The sequence below is a fragment of the Nannospalax galili genome, unplaced genomic scaffold (genome assembly GCF_000622305.1).
Source record: "Nannospalax galili isolate Female #2095 unplaced genomic scaffold, S.galili_v1.0 scaffold87, whole genome shotgun sequence".
NCBI lineage: Eukaryota > Metazoa > Chordata > Mammalia > Rodentia > Spalacidae > Nannospalax > Nannospalax galili.
Window position 1 is genome coordinate 12,877,487 of NW_008360320.1, and position 20,822 is coordinate 12,898,308.

Here is a 20,822-nt window from a genome sequence, read left to right on the forward strand (position 1 = left end):
AGAAATATATGTCTAGGTAAGGTTTATCTGAGAACAACTGGTCTTTGCCCAAGATTTATCTACATGACACACAGTAATTAAAAATACCAAACTGGTGGAACTAACTTTTTTGGGTGTTTAACAGACATACTTTGAGGCCTATGATAATTTGGTCAGATGGACCAACCCCTCCTGGGTTGACTAGTTCCAGGGGACTATGAGCATCTCTCATAATGTCCTATAATGGTGGTAGGTTACCTGCCCTCTTGATCAAGGAGGCCAAGGAGACCCCACTAGATGGACTTGAACACAAAAAGGAGGGTCAACATAGAGGAATCACTTCCTCCATACTTCCAAGCGAAGCCAACCATGGTCGAGCAGTACCTTTGACCTAACTTCACATTGGCAGAACTGGTAAAAGGAAGGAGCCAGGGGCTCCTCCCAAGCCCATGTGACCTCTGAGGAACAGATTCTCAAACAACCTTAGGAGTAAAAATAAATCATTTTATCTGGACCAAATGTACGGCCTTAAACACCCAAAAGGAAAGTATAACCGAAGAGTAAAGGGGCCAATATAATTTCATAAGAGTCCATATGTGTAGCTAAAGGCTACATAACAAGCAACAATCCCAGACAGGCCATACCTTCTTTTGAGTTGTTGGCCAGGGTGGCCAAAGGGATTCCCAGATAGTATCCCAGCATAGAACTGGGAAAATGAACAGCAGACCCCAATCTTATCCAAAGGAATATTGACAACTGATTACCGCTAGATGAGGTACAGCTGACTTTCCTAAAACAAAGACCTCTAGATAGGCTGACTAGATTCACCAGAAGGGCAAGTAGTGGGGAATGGCTGGGGGTGCTGACAACATAGCAGACAGTAGCAGGGATATCAGAATATAAGGTCTCTAGTGGGAGGAGGGAACCTAATGGAGTGTACTATCTGGGAAGTGGGTATAAAAATAGATAAATAAATAAATAAATTTTAAAAAAGAATCAAAGGTCACTCCTATAAATTAATGCTAATAAATATCTACCCACAATTAAAAAAGGGATTTCTTAGATATTTGGTGGCTTGAATTTTTAAATTTGCTTTTACTGAATTTTTGTGTACTTTATACAGAACATCTCAAAAACTCTTAATCATCTTTATACCCCGTCTCCACCGGCATGCTCAGCACCCCCACAGGAACCCATACACTCTGTCATCCATATTAAGGCCCAAGGTGTCAAGACATACTCCCCTCTGCAAGTCTAAGCACTGAGGTCTAGTCAGCCTTAGAGGCTCCTGTTTCAGGAAGACCAGCTCATCCTCACCCAGCAGTAATCAGCTGCCAGTGTTTCCTCCGCTAAGATTGGGGTCTGCTCTTCATTTCCCCAGCTCTGTGCTGGGTTTTTCACTGAATGAGTTTGCACGAGGCTTTAAACTACACATTTGAAAAGAATTCCTTATTGCTATTTTAACTGGGGGATGGAGACCAGGAGAGGTTCAAGATGGAGGTTCAAGAGAGAGGCAATCCGTTGTTCCAGTTCAGGGGTTGATTGAGTCTGAAATTGGCCACAGCGGTGTTCTGAAGTGTTGTGACAATGCTGTGTTAGAAACATAGGTGAACATGTTTGTGCCTTTCACAATGTCAAAAGTTATTGAATAACAATAAATCTGGAAAGTGATACAGTGGAAATGAGGGCCTTCTCTCCGTGTTCTAGCCTCATTAGTAAAATTATTTAAGAATGGACTCATATGGAAGTTTGAAGATAACGTTATTAGAGTTTAAAAGAAAAACCTTTGGGGCTGGCAAGCTATGAACTTCAGCAGGGGAGGAGGATGGAGGAGAGGAGGACAAATGCCATACTCTTTAGGGAATGGAGCTATGGTCAGTTTGCTCTTTCAGAGGACCGGGGTTTGGTTCCCAGAACTTGCAGGGTGGCTAACAATTGTTTGTAACTACAGTACCAGAGGACCCTGTGCCCTCTTTTGGTTTATGTGGGCATTTCATTACATGGATGCACCTACATACGTGCAGGCAAAACACTCATACACATAAAATAAGAATAAATAAATATATTTTTTAAAAGCCATGCTGTATAAGCTGGTGTGGAGGTCAGACCCTCAGCAGGATAGCAGCAAGGTGGCAGAGTGAGGAGCTTTAGAGAAAGAATAAGAAAGTCCAAAATGTTAGGGAAACCCAAAGTGTTAGGGAAAGCATGCACAGAAAAGAGATAGAAGAAAAAGAGAAGTTATGCTTTTCTGACAATTCTTACAATGCTGCATATCTCCAGCCTGGTAAGCCACTGTACTAGAGGCAGAATTTTTGTGCAAGTAAAAGTACCTGAGCTTATTGAAACAGTAATTATTCCATCTGTGTCTTTAACATGGCTTAAGGTAAACCTGCTTTCCTTGACTGGGCCAGTCAAAACTGGATCATGGATGGGAGGGAGCTAATGGAGTCCTACACTCCCTGTTGAGCTACGGACTACTGATGTGGTCTAAGCAAGGGACAGTCCTCGTTTTCAGTTGTGTACCCAATGACAAGATTTCCAGCTTCCACTGGACAGTTCATACCTTTAGTCACACAGATGATCAGGGTTAAAATCAGTGGGTCACAAAATAGAACAAAAAAGACATGAGTGTAGGAAAGGAATGTGAATGGATGGGAAAAGATAGCAGGATGGGGATAAGCAAGTTTAGGGTGGGGAATGAACAGAATGCATTATGTGTATATGAATGAAATTATCACCAAATTTAATAAATGTAAACAAACAAAGAAACTAAGTAAATGTTGACTGTAAAAAAATGCATTACATTTTCTGAGTAACAACTTGTTCTATAGACTTAAATCAGCAACATGGCATGAGGCCAGAGGAAACACTTGAAGACAGTAACTTGCTTCCCCAGGTTGCGCTTTGTCACTGAACTGTCAACTTTGCCTTTCAGACTAGTTTTATTTCTAAAGTAATACTTCACTGAAGTCTAACAACCAAAATAGATTATGATGGGTGAAACGAAAGCTTGTGCATAGCTTCAACTCTTTACGCAACAGCTGAATAAAATAGAGAACAGCAAGAATTTCTTTATTGGAAACTTTCACGATTAGTAATCTCTAGATCACACCATTTATCCCATTGATTATTTCTGTATCTCTTTCTGTGTCTGTCTCTCTGTCTTTCTATCTCTGTTTCTCCCCCTTCCTCTCGTGTGTGTGTGTGTGTGTGTGTGTGTGTGTGTGTGTGTGTATGTTTGTGTGTGTTACAGAGCAGTTAAGCTTAGAAATGTGGGAAACTGGTACTTCAAGTTAGACAGATACGAAGATTCAAAGCCAGGATCCACATAAGTGAAAGAACTCTTGATACTTGTCTTTCTGGGTGCCTTCATTCCGCATATTTTTTCCCAGTTTCATTCACTTGCTTGAAAATTCCACAATTTCTTTTTCTTTACAGCTGAATAAAATTCCATGCATGCCAAATTGTTCTCACCCATTCATAATTTAGTAGACATCTAGGTTGCTTCCATTTCCTAGTTATTGTGAATACAGCAACAATAAACTTGGATGTGGGATATGCAGGTATCTCTGAAGTATTACCCAAAGTTCTTTGGGTCTGCATTTCCCTGATGGTTGGGATTGGTGCTTCTGTATAAATTTAAGATTTTTTTACTATATCTCTGAAGAATGATTATGAAATTTTGGTTGAGATTACATTGAATCTGTAAGTTTTAGTAAGATGACCATTTTCATAATATTAATTCTTCTGCTCTATGAATACGGGATGTCTTTAAATTTCCTAATCTTTCTTGATTTTTGTTTTGCAGTGTCTTAAATTCATTGTAGAGGGTGTTCATTTCCTTGGTTAGGTTTATTCCATTCCAATCCTCTAGACTTGACCCAGTTGTTGCAATTATGAACTTACAATTTGGTTACCTGCACTGAGCCCACACAAAACGGGCCTGGTGATCAATAATTAATGAATAGGTGAGAGGCTCACTGGGCCTTTCCATTTATTATAGAATATTGGCTATTGATAGATTCTGGGGCAGGGGTCATTGTGGTCAGTTGTGTACCCACTGCTGAGCACATAAAGCTTCATGGATAGCGCCAAACCTGTGTACACATAAGCTCAGTGGAAGGAAGTGAAGCAGATAGTACTACAATAAGAACATGGGGTGTGGAGGGGTGACAGCGATCAGTGTGCATGAAGCACATGTGTGAAATTGTCCGAGAAGAAAATTCACTAATAAAAAAAAATTAATAAAAAGTATTGGCCTGTTGAGCTTAGATTTCTCTGTAAGTTGGGTTTATTTGATGTTTTCTTAGGATTAAATTCTCATTTCAACTGTTAGGAAATCAACACCAAAGGTAATGTCATGTCTTTCTCAGGTTTCTGAGGTGCAGTTTCATGATATGGAATGCCACAGATTTCATGATGTTGCTTACCTGGTTGAAGTGTCTGATTCTACTGTTGATGTTCATTCTTTATGAGATTTGTGAGCCTTACCACAGGAAGTCTGAAGCCTTTAAGTATTTTATTCTTCATCATACTTTAGCCCACTAATTTCAATGTTTTTTTTTTTCTGTTTCTTGTTTGAAAGTTATTTATTATTTGTAATCGTGGATAATTTTCTGTTCAATGACTCATTTCTACTTTTTATTAATTGAAAATAAAAGAACCCTGGTTTTCCCTCTGTTTATCTGTACATATATCAGTGTGGAGTCAAGATGATTAATTTTATTTGTTCAGTGGGTTATTGTCCATTACTATTATTTGTTGCTCAACGTGCCTCAAACACAGCCTCTTAAATGCCCTTGAATTTCTTTCCTGTGTCCTCTGGAATACCCTATCTTTTGGAGAAGTTCTCACTATCTGGTTTCACAGGATACTCCAAGTTTATCCCATACTCTGCCAGCCCTGGGTATCTAATTTGTTCATATTCTCTCTCTCTCTCTCTCTCTCTCTCTCTCTCTCTCTCTCTCTCTCATTTGGAATTTGGTATTTGATTTAATTTCTAATTTTTCATTGCTGGTATATAAAATTGTAGTTTTCTTTATCTAACCTTAGGTTATTTGTTAGTTCTAATAACATATTTACAGGTTCCTTAGCATATTTTATATATGAGCCTGATTTCTATATCTTTGTTCGAATTGGGATGCAAATAAAGTACATTTAAGTAGAACATGGCAGCATATACTTGTAATGCCAAGAATTTTGGAAGCTGAGGCATGAGGATCTTGAGTTTGAGGCTAACTTATAAGATGGTATCCTCCCCAAACAACTACAACAGCAAAACAAAACAAAGCAAAACATCAAAAAAAAACAACTAGCAAAGCCCATATTTTGTAAATAACTGGCATGACTTGTAAATGTCTTTAATCTAGAATCCATGGCTATCTTTGGTATTATGATTGACTTGCAGTCTTCTGTTGAAAAAATATAAAACAGTTTATTTGCTTTATAAAATTTCAAAATCTGGATTCACATTATGTAAATCATGACATAGTTTTATTTGTTTATTCTCATATTACTTAGATATTAAAATTACACCAAAATCATATGATCCATTCTCAAAGGCTTCCACCTAAGTTTTTCCATGAATTTTTATCAAAAATTGTATTGTTAATTTTGATGCTGCATCCAGTAACAGTATTTCTTTCAGAGCAAGGATTACTTTTTTCATGACTTTCCCAGGGACATCATGGTCCGGTGTTAAGGTCGTTGAGTTGAAAGTCTGACGACATTTTATCTGTTACTTTCTCTTTTCTCTCTTCCTTCCTCTTCCTCTTTTCCTCCTCTTAACTTACAGAAATATAATTTACATGTTACTCAACAATTTAAACAAATTGGCATTTAATGTATTAAAAGAATTTTGTAATCATCATAGCCATCAACCTTAAAATATTTTCATAATATTTAAAGGAAATCTTGTGCTCCTTAGCACTCACTTTTCTTAGCCTTGGGCAACCGTGAATCAATTCCTTTTTCTACTATTCACTTAGTCTGGGACATCCCTATGAATTAGATCAAATAAATATATTGTCCTTTTTTATTAGATTCTTTTAATTATAATATTTTCAGTTTCATTAGTATTGTAACATGCATGATTAGTTTTTTCATTATGAAGTAGCATTCCATTGTGCACATATACCACATTTTATATATCTTTTCATAAGCTGGCAGACATTTGGGTGACCATTTGAGGTATTATTAGATTACTTTCCAAAGTGGCTGTCCAGTTCTACATTGCCACAAGTCATGTAAATTCACTTTATCATTGTTGACACTTCCTGTTTTCTGTATTTGTAAATTACAGCTATATTGGTTAGCAGGAGTTGGTATTTCACTGTGATTTAAACTTAATTTTCTCTGATACCTACACACTTCATTCTTCCCTTGAACACATATTATTGAGCGCCTAAGAAATTTAAAACACTACTCTTAGTGCTTAGGATTAATTAGTGATCATAACAAATTAAAATGCCTAGTCTTATGGAAATTCTGTTCTGGCAGAGGAAGACACATAATAAGCTCTATGCCCAGTAATTCTAAAGCAGAGTTAGGATATAAGGAACTTGAGTGTTGTATAGTAAAGACAGGCATGCTTCAGTATGAAACTCAAAACAGGACTTTCTCATGGAAAAAGTATTATTCCAGTGAAACGCTGACCATGAGGATATTTGAGTGAAAGCTTTTTAGGCACAGAGAACAGCCTGTGAAAGATATATATGTGCTTGACATATATGAGATGTGGTCATAAGGTCACAGTAGTTTAAACAGAACAAGTAAGCATAGAGGAGATAAATGGGTTCTCATCCCAGGAAAGAATCAGGTCCTATGGTGCACGGTGGACAATTTCAAATATTTTGCTTTTGTTTCTGCCCTCAGTTCTTTATGTGAGTGGGAACAGAACCTAGGGCATCCTAATCAAATACTCTACAAATAGAACATTCCCCAGCTGAATTCTGAGTATTTTTGAGGCTAATGAAAATGATCAGATATTATATACATTCAATCAGGATGCAAGGACACTGTCACTTTCACTCATTTAGTTTTAATTTCTGTATTATTGATAAAATATTTGTTTCTTACTTGTTCTCCATTACTAGATTTCCAATCAGCTTAACTGAACCAAGTTTCTGAATCTTTTCTGAAAATTTCATATGTGAGTACTGTATTTATGTTATTTTCACACACCTCTCTTAACTCTTCCCACATCCATTCTGCTCCATCTCAGTTTTGTGAACTCTTCTTAGGTTATTATTGTTCCATATGCACATATATATACTGAGTCCATTTAGTGGTGCTCATATGTATGTGTGTTTAGGGCTGACCGCTTGGGATCAGATATCCTATCAGAGAGCTCATTCCTGGAGTGAACTGATTCTTCCTCTCTCAGATGCCATTGATTGCCTTGTTCTTCATGTAGCAGTGGGACCTTGTGAAATTTCTCCCATCCCCACTGGCATGTCAACTGTTGTCCTTATGCAGTTTTTGTTTAGGCAACCATATTGTTCAGATTTCATGGGTATATTTTCCCTATCATGTCTAGAAGATACTATCTAGCTGCAAGTGTCCTGGTTCTTTGACTCTTACAATATTTCTGCCCCTCTTCAAAGATGTTCCCTGAGCCATAGATGTAGGGGTTACACTGTTTTTTTCTAAATTATTTATTTACCTATCTATTATTTTTTATTTATGTGTATGAGTGTATTTACTGCATGTACATGTATGTAAGAGCACTGATGTTGTGCAATGCCTGTGGTGGTCAGAAGAGGGTGTCGGGTTCCCCTGAAACTGGAATTACAGATGGCTGTTAACTGCCATGTGGGTACTGGGAACTGAACTTGAGTCCTCAGACTGACTTTAAACTCTCTATATAGCCAAGAATAACCAAACTTCTGATCCTTCTTTTTCCACTTCCTGAGTGTGAGTGTTGGGATAATCAGTGTGTATCACTGAGTCTTGTATACCCCATCAAGGGCTTTTTGCATGCTAGGCAAGCAGTTTACCAATTTAGCTACATCCACAGTCCTATTTATGATTTCTGTGTGTGTGTGTGTGTGTGTGTGTGTGTGTGTGTGTGTTCGGAGCATCAAACACAGAGAAAATGTTCTACCACTCTATTGACTCTCCAGACCCTGATTTTGTTTTTAGTTTAGCTTTGAGTTAATAATGAAGCATTTTATGAATCCACCTATATATAATTTTGAAAATTCAAATACATTTCAATGAGTCATCTTGTTACAGTTATGTATAGCTTTTTAAATAGTTCTGTAGTTACTGATCTGAAACTTGTTTAGTGTATCCTGTGGACATGTATACAATTTAATGCTGTAGTTAAATAAATACTTTGTTTATGACCCTCAGTCACAAACCTTTCATTACTTTCCCTAAGGAACATTTCACAAACACACTGATTTGTTTGCTTTGGTTAGCAATCTTGTAATGAGCGCTTGTGCCATTCAGACAGGTACCAGGAGAAGATATTTTTCTCAGGCATTACTCTATTCATCCCTGAATCTCCTACAACAGAAGACACATCAACAGGAGGAAAACACACAGGTTTACTTATTTTAAGTTTTATGTTACATAAGAGCCCCTAGAAATGAAGAGTCAAGTTTGATGGAAAAATGGACAGTTGTGGAAGTGTGGTCTAATGGCATGAACAGGAATGTTCCTATGGCAAGTTTGTTTAGATTCTGCTTTGTCTTTCCTCAACATTGCTTTCCTTTGAGTAGAAGATGCATGAGTGTCTCGTGACCTATGGCAGGAAGGCTGGGTACTTTTCTTTTTGCCCTCTTTAGAGAGCAGGTAGCCTTCTTGCTTCCATTAGTATTTCTGTTCTTTTCATTTTGGCATCTGCATATGTGTGTGTTGTGAATGTGTGTGTGTACTGCATATGTGGAGGTCTAAATTTGGTGTCAGATCTCTTCCTTGATCGCTGTCCATTTTACTTACTGAGGCAAGGTCTCTTGCTGAAGGCTGAGCTCAGGATTCTGGCTAGTCTGGTTAGAAGTTGCCCTAGGGAATACTCTGCCTCTGTCTCCCAGGTACCAGGGTTTTATGTGGCCACCTTATCTACCACACATCTCTCTAGCCAACTTCTGCTGTTTTTCAAGTGTCTAGGTGCCATGTGTTTGCTGTGGTGTGTCCTAAACCCTTTCAGAGACCCTATCAGTGACTGTCCCCCACCCCGAACACATGACAAGCGTGTATAATTTCTTTTATTTTCTTGAATTTTAATATTATAACTGATGAGTAAAATTCTGTCAACTATGAAGTTTATTTTGCTTTGCTTCTGCATTCCTGGGGATAGAACCCAGGGCCTCGTATATGCTAGGCAAGTTCTCTGCTACTGACCTATATCCTGCCTGAGCCCTCTTTTATTTTATTTGGACATAGTTGTAGCCCACGTTTTACTTTGAATTGCTATACTTCTGCTCCAGTTAGCTGGGCTTATAATTGGTGTCTGGACCTTGTGGCTTCCTTGATAATACATGTTTTTTAAATTTTATCAAAGTTAGACAATAGTCATATATCACTTTTAGCTGAACTTTTTACTTCACATGCCAGCAAAAAGAAATGAAACCCAAAACACTTTGCCAAAGTAGACACTCATAAGGACTGTAGGCCAGGCCTGATGATCTGCAACCTAAGATTCTAAACCTGCCAGAAGAAGCCAATCAACTCTTATAGTGTCTATGGATGTATAATCACAGCTAACAGTAATTAAATGCTTGTTCAGTAATGATGCTTAGTAGATTACACATATAGTTCAACATTTTCTAGAATATCACAATAAATATTACTACTATTGTTATTAAAGGGGACACTGGGGCCATAAGAAAAGAGATTCCAAGGCCCAGGCCCCTATAAGGTCACTAGCTAAGAACCTGAACTGCCGAACTCCAGAGTATGTGTAGAGATGTTTTTATGACATCACTGTTATTAGACTCTTGATCTTGTGTATTGCTGATGATGTGGAACTTTCATGATTTTGAGACGAGCTGAAGAACCTGTAATTGAATGAGCAATAGTGGGTGGCCTTGCTCTGCTTTCCTGTCTGGCACATATCATCTTTTCCTTTCTTATCTTTTGTGAGCTATGATGCTATTGGCTGTTCACCATGAGGTCATCATCTGAGCTCAACCAGCAGTTCTGCCTTCTCAAAACTATAAACCTATCAGATAAAGATAGCTCTTTTCTTTATGGAGTTGGTTCACACAGGTATTTCATTATAGCAATGAAATATAAAATGTTACACTATTCAAGTGATCCTAAGATGTTCTTTTTATTTTATACATTGTAAAGTGATTTTTCTGGTCCTTTTCTTTTCTTTTACTCATATATATACAAATATATATACATGTGTGTGGGTATATGTACATATATATACACAAATACTGAAAAATCATTAATACATATATATAGCTGTCTTCTTTTTCAGCACATTTTTAAACTTCCTACAATATAGTGTCTAAAATAATATTTGATCTTTGTTTGAAAGTCTGTGAAACTCAACTTGAAAGATTAAGACGGGCATTTCAATGTGGCATGCACATACGAAGTTTTGATTTAATATATACTCCTTGGACTAGCTCTTCATATTTCTTTTAAAATATTGAAAAGCCAAGAGAGTTGTATTTAGGCAATAGTCTAAGGAGTACCATCATTGAAATATTTATCAAACGAATAAGTGGGAACTTGAGGAGTGATGTCTGTGGTTCTTCAGTAAGGCACACATGCAGACAACACTGCTTTACAAAGAAAATATATGGTCTCTGTACACAAAGCATAAGGCCAAATCAGAAGTCCAATTAGATATATATCTTCCAAACAGAAACACTGTCTGAACTAGACCCATACTACAGAAGGTCATAGTCTTAATTGCAAATTTGTTTACTGTTCTATAAAAATAATTATTGAATTGAAATATAAGAACATGGGTTCCAGAAAAGTAAAATTCCTGGTCTCCATCATTTCCATTTTATCTTTTCTGGAATCCATATTCTTAGATGATCATGTCACACCCAGAGTCAGAAAGTAGAGAATGATTTTACCTGCATGAGCTCAACCAGCTCTCCTTTATATGCAGTTCACAACTCAATCCCAAGTAGGAGGGAATGGTCCTGCCCTCCTACCTCAATCAGCCTGATCAAGATCATCCCTATAGGGACACCTACCCAGAAGCTAATATAATATAAAAAAAGAGAAAGAAAGAAAGAAAGAAAGAGAGAAAGAAAGAAAGAAAGAAAGAAAGAAAGAAAGAAAGAAAGAAAGACCCTCTCTTGAGGTTGGTCTCCTAGGTGATTCCAGATCCTGAAGGCTGACCATCAACACTAGCCATAATACTTTCTAAAAGTTATCTTAATGAGAGCATGCTCTGTATTTCCTGCTTCAAGGTTAAATGATATAGTTACTACAAAGGCCTAATGTCTCCTGAGAAACTCAGAGTGGTAAAAAGTTGGGCATTCTTGCTTTCTGCTTGTAGGTGAGTTACTTCAAAGGTTGAATTTACTGTTGGAAGAACTCCTGATGGGACAAATAGAGGACAGAGTACTGAGACTTCAGGGTGTCTGTGTGTCCTTTGTTAACTGCACAACAGACACAATAGGAAGTCTTTTAGAAATCTTTTATTTTATTTTTTTAGTTTTTGGGTATGAGTATATTGCCTGAATGTATGTAAGTGCACCATATCATGCAATAACTGTGCAGGTCAGAAGTGGGTGTTGACTTACTCTGGAATTGGAGGTATACATGGTTGTTTCCTGCCATATGGGAGCTGGGAATCCAAACTGGGACCTCTGCAAGAGCATCCAGTGCTCTTCATTACTGAGCCATCTCTCCAGCCCATAGTATCAAGTCTTTTGATGGAAGATTTGAAGATTACTATTTTCAAAGAAGGTTGTACACTAATTTAGCCATCAAGCTGTTTTCACCCCTCAGGATAGAAAAATATAGTCATCTATTCTTATATTAAATTTTTCTCAATTTTAGGTTACTGATTTACCACATTCCTGTTCTTTTCAGGCTAAGCAGTGGCAGCTGTTTCTTTGAAACATGGAACATTCTTTGGTGCCCCACCATGGTCATGGCCAACCTGCATTTCCTATAATGATCATTTATGTTCTTGTCAGAGAAAAAAAATCAGCTGGGGCCTTAGGGTTGCCTCCCATTTGCCTGGCTTTTATGTTGTTTGCTTTAATATTCAATAGGAACTCTGTTGTCAGTGTGTAAACCTGAATTTTCTTTATTGCTTAGTTGTTTTAGGTTTCCACCAAAAAGATACCAGTGAGGATGGAAGTGCCAGTATTCAAACGTCACATGGCTAGGCATGCAAATTTCCTGCACATAAATTTTAAGTCTAAATTTCATGACCTTGAAACTAATTTAGTTGTTTGAGAGCAGATATGTGAAATTAAGTAGTTTTCAAGAGAGGAATTTTCTGAATGAATATGAATTATTTTGAAGCATGTACCTATTTGTAGGTTTAATGTGAAAGTGTCTAAAAAACCATCCTATATCACCGAACTACCATACAACATAGAGTCACATCTATGATGACAAAGCTTGTGCATTATAAATGAAAATGCTGATTAGTCTTACAGGGAACAGGTTTTGTTTATTGTCTTTGTAAAAGTATTTAATACGGAGATAGCAATGCATGATTGAGCTTTAATCACAAACGAGATGATGGGAGTTAGGTTCATTATTAGTGGAATTTATTCTACATTACAAAGGCAATATGCATGATTGTAATCTAAATTTCATATTGCTTTTACCTTCTTGATGTGTCAGCCAAAACTGAAAACTAACCAACAGACTCAATCAATGTTAAACTTAATAAAAGATGTTATAATGGACATTTGGTAACAATTATCCACTAAAAATTGTTCTGTGACAGATAATCTTGATTGTCAGTTTCTAAGATTTAAAATCACCTCCAATGCCTGGTGCACATGTTAGCGTATTTCCAGAGATGTTTAACTGAGGAGGGAAGACCTAGTCTGAATGTGGATAGCACTATTCCATGGGGTAGATTCCCAAGTTAAAGAAAAAGAAAAGGGCCAGGACAGCACCATTAGGCATCTGTGCCCTCACTGAAGTGTAGTGTGACAGTAGCTTCCTTCCTGCAGCCAAGCTTCCCTGCCATGAGGGACTGAATTTTCAAATCGTGAGCCAAAACAAATGCTGCATATCTTAAATTACTTCCAAGTATTATTCTGTCATAAGAACAAGAAAAGTAACTAAAATTATATCATATACATATAAGCAAAATTTATTAAATTCTAATTCTTTAAATAGTAAGATGATTGAAGGAATAAATACTATGTGGTTCCGGTAAAAGTTACTTAGGAAGTGATTCAGCTCTAAATTCTGCTCTAATATTTGTCTTTCTCCTTTTTCTTTCATGCACAGTAGTATTATCTTTTGTCTAGACAAACCCTTATTTATCTTAATGGGTCTTCATGAAACTCTATTATTACCTAACTTAGTTTTACACCTACAACAGGATAATCTTTAAACCTACAAACCAGTAATGGCATTAGTCTATAAACCTGAAGAGCTGATGATTATTTTTGGGACAGAGCTCAAATGTATAACACCTTTGCCTAAGGGTAGGAGACCCCACAAGTCAGCCCTCCTCACCAGGCTCATCTTGGGAGCTCTTCCTCCCAAGTCTGAGGGACAACTGTGACATTAAGGCCTTGTTTGGAGTCCCCCTTTTCTTGATATCTATATCATGTGTCACATGACCAAAGCCCTTTCTTTTTCCACATCTGCTTGCTTATTCACCCTTCCCTTCAACAGGACAATCTTTGAAGAAGGTTATCTTTACATTCTAGTAACAAGCTGTTTCTTCTTCCTCTGCTATTAAAATATATGTGTCTTTTAGCCAGGCGCATGTCTTAAATCTCAGCACTCAGGAGTCAGAGGTGAATAGATCTCTGTGAGATCAAGGCCAGTTCCAGGCCAGTTGTGGCTACAAGGAGACCCTGTCTCAAAAAGATGGTATATATAGCAAAAGATATACATATCTTTTGATATTTAAAGCACATCAAAATCTCTTCTAAGAGGGAGAAATAAAACTTTTCTCTTAGCTCTACTGCTGCAAAAAACCATAGGCCACCTAGCATAAATAACTCTGATTTCTCAGAGTTCTGGAGACTACATGGAAGTCTGGGCCAAGGTGTCAGCAGTATGGATGAGGATAAGAACTTTCTTCCTGGCTTATTCCTCTGTCCTTAAGTGGGGTGTAGAGAGCTTTCGTTTCTACTTTCCTTTTTATAGGGACTCTCATCCTACCACGGGCTCTACTTTGGCTCAGTTCCTCGGAAAAGCTGCCTCCAAACACCATCATGATGTTGGGACCATGTTCAGTCCTCAATACAATTACAAATCATCATTTTTGTACATGAAATTCTGACTAGGAAATAAAGGATTTTTAAAAAAACTAAATATATTAGAGAGAAAACTAAACCTGTGAACTTTGTTGGATTTAACAATCTTCTCAGAATACCAATTAAAGAAACATTTAATATGAGTTTTCCAGTTATCCAATGATGTGTTTGGATTTGGGGTGTGTATGTGTGTGTGTGTGTGTGTGTGTGTGTGTGTGTGTGTGTGTGTGGTGTGTGTGTGTGTGTGTGTGTGTGATGTGTGTGTGTTTGCAGGCATGTTTGTGTGTGAGCACATATGAAGTGGACTGTAAAGACCACCAGTCTATATTAACGCATACCACACATGTATTGGTGATATTTTTAAGTACAGGAGATTGTTAAGTATTCTCATTATTTTTAAAGTGGAATATTTCCTATTGCATACACATTGTAGACCAAGCTAAACATTATGTATTTCCTGTTGAACAGGATAGAATTTGGAATGGTTGTTTTCTTTAAGTATTTTTCTTTTATATTTTCTCAGCTCATGGAACCTCCCTGCCATTACCGCCTCTCTGGGTCCATAACTTGTCCCCGTGGAAAGGGCCCTCTATTCAATATCAGAACACAGCTATCAGGTTGTAAGTTCAAAATGTGATTGTTAAAAGATACTTCAGTGCGAGGAGAGCAGAAGGCAGGTGCCTGAGACGGAGCTCTGAGTAAGCCTAGACTTGTAGAACACTGGAACATGACTGGTGCCCGCTACCAGTCCTGTACTTAATGTCTGCACTGGAGGGCACCACAAGACACAGTCCCACCATGTCTGTAGGAATTAGGGAAATTCCCAGAAATACAAGGGACATTGAAACTGCACCCTGTGATAGTAAGTTAGAATGTACACTTTCACATACTGGAAAACACAAGATCTTTTAAGTAATTTAAAAAAATAGTTATGATAAAATAGGATTTTATCTCTTACTTTTCACTGTTTTCATGTATTGTTACTCAACTTCCTATTGCAATTTCTCTCTTGGCATTCCAATCCTGTCATCAGGAAGCTGTCAGCAATGGCAAACACTGCCTGTATTAAGCTTACTGCATTAACTTCTAACTGAATGATAATGCACAATGATACCAATTCATAAGGAAAATAGAAATACATATTTAAATGCTGAATGCTATCTATGTGCTGTGATTATTCCATTTAATTTTTATAATTCTTTCTTTCATTCAGTGAATTATGCAAGTAGCACTGATATCACAGAGAAATTTCTTAGAAGTGTAGAAATCACTATGGTGTGCAGTGCCCCATACCTGTTACCTGCACGCTGGAGGCTGAGACACGAAGATCATGAATTCAAAGTTAGCCTTGGAACACTATGAGAAAAAGAGTGATGCAGAAAATCAGACTCCATCCCAGACTTAGTGAATCAGAATATTAACAAAACATCTCAAAGTCATTTGGAATTAAATTCAATGTGATTAACATTGTTTTCTAGAACAGAAGTTACTCATATAGCCAGAAAAAATGTGAAGTGATTGTTTTAATAAAGGGATAATTAGCAGCTAATTTGGAATGAATGAAGCAGAGTTTGGGGAAATCAGGAAGATGACATTGTTGATAATTTCATAATAATTTGATGTAGGTGGAATAAGAGAGATAGAATTTATTTTTTAAATTATCATATTCTTGAAACTGTCAGTTTCTCCAGACCATGTGTATCTGGGTAGGCCATACACAGTTTTCCTGTGGACGGTATTGATGCCTAAGAGGAGAATGGATGACACAGGAGAAGGCCGAGACCACAGGTCTCAAAGATGTGGGCAGAGAAACGCTGCGTAGTACTTTCTCAGGTTGCCTGACTTCATTTTTATGATCCTAAATTTATTCTCAATATGGAGGAAGTTAATTATTTTCATGGATTATTAGTAAGACATATGTGTTAATACACGGCATCTGATGAACTTCTAGAAAATATTTTCTGGTTCGGTGTAGTGGTGTACGCTTTTAATCCCAGCGCTCTGGAGGCAGAGGCAAGTGGATCTCTGTGAGTTCCAGGCCAGCCTGGTCAACACAATGAGTTGCAGGCCAGCTGAAGCTACAGGGAGACCCTGTCTCAAAAGGACAAAAAATAAAAAAAGAAAGAAAAGAAAAGAAAAAAGAAAGAAAAAACGAAAATACATTACTTTCAGTTATCTGAAGTTAAAGTTGAAGTTAAAGTTTGCATCTAATTCAAGCGTTAAAGTTAATCTGGCATATCAGTTCTGACAAAACCTCTCCAAGTTTTAGCATCTTCATACGTGCATCAGCTGGTAGTATTCCTGATTTTATTTATTGATCAAATGACCATGGTAGCTGTATAATTACTCCGTTTAGTGGCTTGAATCATTATGCATATTTTAAGTCTGTTTAATTTTCCAAAGATTTATTTCTTCCTTACTATTTCTTTGTGGGCTTAATTCTTGTAAGATTTGTGTGGTTTGTGTGTGTGTGTGTGTGTATGTGTGTGTGTGTGTGTGTGTGTGTGTGTGTGCTTGTCTAGTTACAAGAAAAAGTTACCTAGTAATATTTCTGTTTGGAAAATGAGTGCTGTAGCAAAAGTATCAAACTGGTATCTTTATTTTCAGAAAGCTATTCCTAGTCAGATTTCTTTTTTTGAATTTAAAATAAAAATAATTACTTTAGAAAGATTCTGAAAACAAAAATAAAAAGTGTTAGTACTATACTTTGCAATATAACATATAAACTCGGGTATTTAGCTGTGTAAAAAATTCAAAACATTAGGGACTAGAGAGATGGTTCAGCGGTTAAAAGCATTGGCTGTTCTTGCAGTAAACCAGAGTTGGTATTCAAGGTCCCACTTGATTATCAACCTCCTTCACTCAGGGTGATTGACACCTTCTGCCCTCCACCGGCATTGCAAGACATGGGTGCATTTACATACATGTGCACAATACACGCATACATGTAAAATAATAAATATCTTTTAAAATGCAAAACATTTCCCTATATGTCCTTGGAACTGTCCTGTTAAGCTGCTTATGCAGGTATTCACCAGGCACATTTTGATAAAGAGCAAACTAAAAAATTGAAACCCAAAATTTGTTCCTCAAATCACTCTGCTAAAGATGACTCAGCTGCCACTTGAAGGTAATTGTGCTATGGCCCAGCTAGGTGCCCTTTCCATCCTAGCAAGGTTCAGTCTGAAATGGACAGCCCGGTCTTTGTATGCCGCCGATTGAGACTTGTACATGTCCTCAAGATGCAGATTGCAGCCTAAAACTTGGTCCGTTGGATTGGCCAGAATCACCATCCTTGATTTCTAATCTCTCTCAATACCCAAAGAAGTACAGTCCCCCAGTATTCTCCAGTTGAAAGAGACATCAGAAGAGCCCAAGTCAGTTTGGGGAAGGAGAGACTCCTGGTAGTGTGGTTTGTAATTCGTTTATGCATTCACTTGGGCATGGACTGGGAGGGTCTCCCATTTCTGTCTGTACTGACCGCAGGTAGATTTGGTAGGAATGCTAATGAACAAGTTCTTGCAGGAATGCATTTTTCCACCTTCTCTGGTAAATAAATAAGTACATGTGGTTGGATCAGTCTATGCTCTGCTCTTAGTTAAGGAGAAAAAAAAAAAAAAAAAGCAGTGTGCTTTGGCCGGAGAGGGAAGACCCCACTTTATAAGTAAAGTTATCTCGGTCTCGAGTGCAAAAGCAGGGGCAGAGCAATTGTACCATGAGCGTATAAACAACAAGCTGTCCAGCAACACCACAAGGAACAAATAGGAAACTTCATCTCCCAAGTAAAATGAGATCTCCCTTTGAATTTATCAAGGAAATCGGGGCCATATGCGCACACAGGAAAACGGCGCCAAGAACTTACCGAACATGGCAGACTAGAAGGAACACGTACCTTCACCTGGTCCCCATAAACAGGACACCTGACACTGAGATGGCAAGGGCCCCTTTGACTACCATGTGACCACTGGGTGTGTGAGTCAAGGGACAGACGGGCAGAAACGGACAGACCGTGGGTTTCAGCTCCGCCCTACCCCACAGAAGTCAGGGCCTATTGCATTGCAGAGCTCCATCCAATTTGTCCATTGGGAGGTTCTACACTGATCCTTGTCCTTATGACCTCAATAGGTCTGCACTTAGCTTCTGCGTCTTGTCTCAAACCCGAGGCTGCACTCACACCTGTGGACCTGCAGCTTGGCTCTGTAGTGTGTCCAGTAATTACTTGGCAAACTGCAGCCAACAAGTCTAGCATAGTGTATTTATTATTATTCAATGCATTCTGACATTGTGGAAAGACAAACTGTGTCCATGTTTCTGACACGGTCTTCTTATATGGATGCAGTAGGGAAGACCACAAACTATCTTTTAAAAAAATATTTTGAGAGGATGTGAATCTTATTTCCATGTTGGTTGTTGACTCTGTGCTCCCACATGCTCACTACACCCCCACAAACACTTGCTATTCTTGTATTTTTAGTTTCAGCCATTGCAAAAGTTTTGTTGTGATCATCCTAGGATTTTATCTTCTTTTTTCTTAATATCTGAAGATGTCTCACTTGCTTATTGCATGTATATATCTGCTTTAGTAAAGTTTCCTCTTTATTTTGAATTATTTTTTTTATTATTGTTGTGTGTGTGTATGTGTGTGTGTGTGTGTGTGTGTGTGTGTGTGTGTGTGTGTGTGTGTATGTGTGTGTGTGTGTGTGGTGTGTGTGTGTATTTTTCAGTAGGAAATTGAATTAATGCATGTGTGTGCATGCATGAGTGTGCATGTGTGAACTTGTGTTTGTGTGCATGTGAAAATGTGTGTGTGAATGTCTTTTTGTGTGCATGTGTGGCCATGCATGTGTGTTTGTGTGCTTATATATTTATCTAGTGTATGTGTGTGCACATGATGAATGTGCACATGTGAAAATGTGTGTGACTGTTTTGTGTGCATACATGTCTATGTGAATGTGTGTACATACATTTGTGCGTGCCTGTATGCATGTACTTTCATGAATGTGTGCATGTGTGCGTGCGTGCTTGTATGTGTATGTGTGGCAGGCATGTGTGGCAGGGTGCACATGTGAGGTCAGAGGATAACTTTCTGGGGCCTGTTCTCTCCTTCCTGTGGTTTCCAGAACCAAACTCAGGTGCCAGACATGCACAGAAAACACTTTTGCTAACTAAGGCATTTCTCCAACTGGTAAAGTGTCGTCTTTAGGCAAGTGTCTTCACTTGAAGTGAAGTAAACTTTTGCCTGTTCTGAAGTTGGTGGTTTGTCCCCTTTATTATTGATTTCTGAATGTTCTGCATACAAACCTTCATTACATTTATGATATGCAAATATTTTCTCACAGTTTAGGTCGATCTTTTCATGACCTCAACAATGTCACTTGAAGAGCAAGTTTCAATTTTATTGTCTTCACTTTATCAAAATTTTAATGGTTTGTAATTTTGAGTTTTACACTAAAAATTTGTGGAATCCAAGGTCATAGAGTTTTTTTTTTTTTTTCTTGTTTGTGCTGAAAGCTTGATAGTTCAAGTTTGTAGGGCTTATTTTCAGGTCAGTTTTACAAACATGGTGCAAGATATTTAGCTTTGTATAAGCATATCCGTTTGTTCATATGCCATTTGTTAAAAAAAAATTTGAATTATTTGAAAAATCTTTGTGCTTTTGTTGAGGACTAGTTCTCCATGTGTGGGCCGTTAATGAACTTAGTCTTTTACTGATGCATTTGCTTATTGGTTGCCGATACTGCACTGTCTTGGTAGCTATCATTTTGTGATGTGTTGAAATATAATAATATTAGTTCTTTAAATGTTTTTACTATTCTAGATCTTGTGCATTTTTTCATGAATTTTGAAAGCACCTTGTTAATGCCTATGAAATATCTGAAAGGTTTTCAGTGGGATTCACAAATAATTTATTGAAGAAAAATGACATTTCAACAGAATTGAGTCTTGCAAACCATGAATAGAAAATTTGTACCTATTTAGTTTTTTCTGCTAAATTTTTCTCAAAATGTTTTATGGTTTTCAATGTCTTTCATGTATTTTTTCACATTATATTTCAGATTTGTTGATGATAAACAACAAATTGCAAAAGTACTTTTAAATTCCCAGTTGTTAATTATTAATATAAAGAAACACAATCACTATTTTATAGCAATCCTAGTTTTAATTCTCACTAAATTCACTTTTTATTTCCATCTTTTAAAAATATTTTCTTCTTTTTTTTAGATAGCGTTTTGTCATCTGTAAATAAATAGGCTTTAGCATTTTCCTTCTGGGGGGATGATTTTTGAATGATTTATCGCACTGGTTAATATCCAGAGTGATGTGGAGTAAAGTTCTGAGCATGCTCACTCCTCCCCCACTCCTGTTTTACATGTACATATATATGAAAATTCAAACTGTCAAATAAACTGTAAAGCAAATTATGTTAACCATTTATTGCAGTTCTTACGTACG

The 20,822-nt window shown here is 37.4% G+C and overlaps 1 protein-coding gene across 1 annotated transcript in view; it reads left to right on the top strand.

Moving 5' to 3' along the window:
• Lrp1b (LDL receptor related protein 1B) overlaps positions 1–20,822 on the top strand; it is a 2,166,816-nt gene that overhangs the window by 1,807,057 nt on the left and 338,937 nt on the right. The gene's annotated exons all lie outside the window — the stretch shown is intronic.